Source organism: Callorhinus ursinus, unplaced genomic scaffold (genome assembly GCF_003265705.2).
Source record: "Callorhinus ursinus isolate GAN/ISIS: 27379988/994484 unplaced genomic scaffold, GSC_fseal_2.0 scaffold12, whole genome shotgun sequence".
Classification (NCBI taxonomy): domain Eukaryota; kingdom Metazoa; phylum Chordata; class Mammalia; order Carnivora; family Otariidae; genus Callorhinus; species Callorhinus ursinus.
This window is the reverse complement of record NW_027397074.1, coordinates 54,771,032-54,776,650: the sequence shown is the minus strand read 5'-3', so window position 1 is coordinate 54,776,650 and position 5,619 is coordinate 54,771,032.

Sequence of the window (5,619 nt, the reverse complement as noted above, 5' to 3'; positions counted from 1 at the left end):
CTCCAATCCACAGGGTTTTTCATCTACAAAATAAAGGTGTGAGGCGAGGTGACTCCATCTCAGTTGATAAGTGAGCTGGTAAGACTACAGGATGCTAGTCTTGGCTCAAGAAAATATGCAATTTAAGAAAGAACACTTAAAGACTCTGAGAAAAATAATCCCTACCAGTAGAATTTCCGATCTGAAAGCAGGATATAAGGAAATTTATTTTATCTGCTGAGTGGAAGATTTTTGACGCCACTCAAAGCACACTTCTTTTTTTTTTAAAAGATTTTATTTTTTTAATTTTTATTTTTGTAAAGATTTTCTTTTTAAGTAATCTCTACACCCAACATGGGGCTCAAACTCACAACCCCAAGATCAAGAGTGGCATGCTTTACCGACTGAGCCAGGTAGGCGTCCCCAAACCACACTTTTAGAGGCCGGCTTCAGGTCGGAAGTCTGCTTTTACGCATCTCAAGCCTTACTGAACCGTAATCATTAGGGTTCCCAGGTCACTGAGCAATCAAAGCACTAAGGGACTTAAGAGAAGGCAGGATGGCCAGTTTTAACTGCACTCCTCCAGGCAGTGGTGTGAAGAAGCGTTATCTCCTACCCAAACTTTAAACCATTTGGAGCGGCTGAAAAGCATCCGGCTCTAAGTAACAGAGTAGTCAACCACAGAAGCTTAAACCATAAGGAACAAGAAGCTCCAAGCTCCTCTCCTCCATGGGTGGTCGGCAGGTTACTAGTTTCATCCACAGAATTAACACCTGCTGGTTACAAGGTGTCTGCCACATTCTAGGCAGCACAGCCTCTTATAACAGCTCCATAAGCAGGGAGGGATGAGTAGACACATGCAACTTTCTTCTCCTGCAGCTTTTGCTCTTATTAGAGAGGAAAATCTATCCCCCAGGCTACTTGCTCTTATATTGCACTGGCCAAAACTAGATTACATTTATTTCTTAACAGTTATGGATGCCAGGAAGCCCAAGATCAAGCTGCCAGCCAAATGCAAAAATCCTCAACAAAATACTAGCAAACCAAATTCAACAGCCTGGTAAAAGGATCACACACCATGATGAAGTGGGATTTATCCCTGGGAGGCAATAATGGCTGAACATACACAAATCAATAATCACACACCACATTAACAAATTAAGAATAAAAATCATATGATTATCTCAATAGATGCAGAAAAAAGCATTTCTTGTATAAAGGCACTAATCCCACTCACAAGGGCTACACTCTCATGCCGTAATTACTTCCCAAAGACCCCACTCCAAATACCATCACATTGGGGATTAGGGCTTCAACATATAATATTTAGGGTGGGGGGCATACAGACATTCACCACCCACCAAAGGAGTTTTACCATTTCATTTTCCATTCTGGTGCTTAGCTTATTGTGTTTCTCTTGCTCTTCTGTTAAAAGAGTCTCTGTGTTGAATCAACTGCCAGGTTATTCCCAGGGAAGTGACTGGAGACATTTCCTTGGGAAGACTCTCTTGGCAGACAAACAAAATGCATACTGTCTGTTTCTGCGGCAGCCCAACAGAGTGCAGCACTGCACTGCTTACGCCCTCCCAGGGACGGAACTGTACCAGTTGTCAAATTAATTTCTTCTTTCTGAAATGTATAACACAGTTCATTCTGGGCTTCTGCCTGGTCAAGAATTTAGAGCCAAAACCTTAGACAAAGGGATTTTAATTGCATGCTGATAAAATGTCAAAATTAGTGTGCATAAGAGAGCTGTGCATTTTTTTTTTTTTAAGAAAAAGATGCCTCCAGGATTACAAGATAGATTTCCCCTTGTGAGTGAAATCCATTTTGTAACTCATCAGAACATCTTCAGCCTACGAGCAAATTATCATATTCTCTTCCATAAGCCGTTAGACCGTGTCTTTCTACTTTTTGGACTACACAGTAACACAGTACACTAAAATGAGTGGTCTGCAAATTTGGTTAACCTATTTTTAACTTTAAGTGGTAATTTTTACCTCCCCGTGAAAACCTTAATGATGAATAAGGGCCACTGTTTGGGGAAGTTGCTTATTCCACAGAACACAGCTGTTATGCCTCATGTTAAAGCATGAAGAGCTGAATCAGAAGGTCACCTTCTCTAACAGTCTTTCTCGCTTTAAAAAGAAACACCCAAAGACAACAAGGAAGTGGCTTGATTTTCGATGAGAGAAAAAGAGTTGCTCTAAGTTAAGGCAGAGCTTTTCAACCAAAGTAAGGTCCCACCATTGGTACCCAGATAGCCAGGGTGGGCTCTGGGGTTTACAGAACAATTGCTAGAATTACCTAGAAATACAGAATCATCTCCCAAAGGGGAAGTTTTTGTTTCCAGGGGGTAAGACACATTCTCTGAGGGGGTGATTAATGAGAGGCAAGATGAAAAAGGTCTAAGACACTTGTCACTATCCTAAGTATAGTATTTAAACTATAAGCAAAAATGTATATATATATTTCTCTTTGAGGGGATGAAGTGCCCTTAGGGCACCTAGCTTACTCCACAGTCCAACTGGTTGTTCTTGGTGTCAACAAAACAGTTCATATATATATCTCAGTTTATAAAAACCTGCTCAACAAGTCTGAAGTTACAAAATAGAGGAACAAATACCCCACTATTCTCATGATCAAATTATAAGTCTCTTAGCTGCTGGAGTGTTTTCCACAGGCAGCTTGCAGCCTGGGAAAATGTCTAATTCCTCTGTTAGACCCTTTAGGGTCCACAGCCAGTGCCTCCTTATTTTGACTAATGGTGATTGCAAATGAACCCCCAGGTCACATAAGGACGCTCACCACTGCTTTAAAGAGACTCTGTGTTAGGTCCTGGTGGAGGTAAAGGAGCTCCCTATGTGCATGCGTATATTCCTAAACTTGTCAGACGTTACAGCTAAGCAGCTTGAAGCAAAGATGAGGTGTAATTGTCAATGCAAGATTCACTGTGAAATGTTTTTTTTTCCATCTTGTGTAATTTATTTTTTTAAATTTTTATTTAAACTCAACATATAATGTATTATTGATTTCAGAGATAGAGGTCAGTGATTCATCAGCTTTATATAATACCCAGTGCTCATTACATCATGTGCCCTCCTTAATGTCCATCACCCAGTTACCCCATCCCTCCACCCCCGCTCCCATCCAGCAACCCTCAGTCTGTTTCCTATGATTAAGAGTCTCTTATGGTTTGTCTCCCTCTCTTTGTCTTGTTTCATTTTTTCCTCTCTTCCCCTATGATCCTGTTTTGTTTCTTAAATTCCACATATGAGTGAGATCATATGATAATTGTCCTTCTCTGATTGACTTATTTCGCTTAGCTTAACACCCTCTAGTTCCAACCACATCATTGCAAATGGCAAGATTTCATTTTTTTGATGACTGAGTAGTAGTCCATTTTATATATACCACATCTTCTTTATCCATTCATCTGTCGATGGACATCTGGACTCTCTCCACAGTTTGGCTATTGTGGACACTGCTGCTATAAACACTGGGATGCAGGTGCCCCTTCACATCACTACATTTGTATCTTTGGGGTAAATTACCCAGTAGTGCAATTGCTGGGTTGTAGGGTAGCTCTATTTTCACCTTTTTGAGGAACCTCCATACTGTTTTCCAGAGTGGTTGCACCAGCTTGCATTCCCACCAACAGTGTAGGAGGGTTCCCCTTTCTCCGCATCCCCGCCAACATCTGTCGTTTCCTGACTTGTTAATTTTAGCCATTCTGACTGGTGTGAGGTGGTAGCTCATTGTGGTTTTGATTTGTATTTCCCTGATGCTGAGTGATGTGGAGCATTTTTTCATGTGTCTGTTGGCCATTTGGATGTCTTCTTTGGAGAAATGTCTGTTCCTATTTTCTGCCCATTTCTTGACTGGATTTTTTGTTCTTTGGGTATTGAGTTTGATAAGTTCTTTATAGATTTTGGATACTAGCCCTTTATCTGATATGTCATTTGCAAATATCTTCTCCCGTTCTGTCGGTTGTCTTTTGGTTTTGTCAGTTGTTTCCTTTGCTGTGCAAAAGCTTTTAATCTTGATGAAGTCCCATAATTGTTGTTTACATAAACTTTGTTGGAGCTTACCATACATGCAGAAAATTACAAAAATATTAAGAGTGCAGCTCAATGGAGAATTCCTAGCAAGGAGACGGATCACAGGGAATTTACTGAAGGAGCAGTCAGCGTACGATTAAATGTTTTAGGGGAAGGGAGTGGCCAATGAAAAGACGACTGTGAAACCAAAGTAAGAAAGCTTGACACATGCCCCCAGAGTCTGAAGAACATAGAAACTGGTACCTATTCTCATCTAAAAGGTGTAAGGTGAGGGACTGGTTAGAGCTGCCAGCCAAGAAAAGAGCAGGGTGGTGGAAGCCCACAGCACTCGTACCAGTTGTTTCCCAGACTGACATCACAGAAGGTCATCACAATGTCATCATCTTCATAGGGCCCCAGAAGGATGCCCATTGGGATGAGGAGAACCCAGGTAAGGTCTCTGGAATAGGACCTGAGGGGGAGTCATAATTTAGGAAGTACTGTATTTGAGCCAGAAAATGGTGTAATTACAAGGCCCATGGGGGGATGAAAGGGGAGAGGTGTGCCTAGAAATTCCTCAGCAGAGAAAGGGCAGCATTTGGACCTTCCCCATAACAAGGGGTATTTGCTATCAAGGAGAGGACTACACGTAGCTCCAGCTAAGTTAAAAGACAGGCTGTTCTTTTTCTGTCATCCTCTTCCACAGCCAAACCCTGGAGGAGGCTGAGGTACAGAGCAGGGAAGCAGAAGGACGGACCCCACTGCTGGTCTGTGGGACTGCGGGTCAGCCCAGAGCTGAGTACAGAGGGTGGAGGTGAGGATAGGAGGTAAAATTTTGACTTAGTCAAGATAGGAGTTTTTAATACCTTGAAAACAAGCCTCTTTAGATAACTGAAAGAGACCAGAAATAGATGTCATTTGCCAAGAGCCGGGAAAGAAAATCCAACATGCTATGTCTGAGGACAGTTCATCCGTAAACTGGCTACGTAAGTTTGACCATCCATAGCCAAGAGATGAAAAAAGTCTACTGGCTCTCATAAGGTTGTATGCAGCCTGGAGGCTTTGGATTCTGAGGCAGGGTTTTGGGTGAGATAAAGAAGCCTTTTAATTAAAGTCAGAGGGTAAGAGCAAGGTTACATAAGATTCTCCCTGGAACTTCAAAGCAGAAAAGATTAAAATGACAGCTTCGATGCCTTAACCATCCTAAGAGTAGACAGAAGTATTTATTGAGTATAGTCTAGGTTTTCTCCAGAAGCTAGGAGAAATAATCTCCTTCCCTGGTTATCACTTACGTACCTGGCCCTGTCACACCACACCTGGAGTCAAATATTTCATTCCAGGGATCTCACTTTCAGAGGGAGGTGGCCCTAAAGTAATATAAGACTTTTAAACAGGAGAGGAAGGGGATTCAAAGCCCTGGAAAACAAGCGAGTGGAAGGAACCTGGGATGTTGAGTCTAAAGAGACACAAGGAGTCCATTTCAAGAGTTGTGGCTGGGTCATGGCAGCAGTCATCATGTGTGCCTCTAGATGGCACACCTGCCACTTTGTGAGCAGTTAGAGGCGAGCTGGTTTTGTCTTCAGAACCTTTGTGTCAAAAT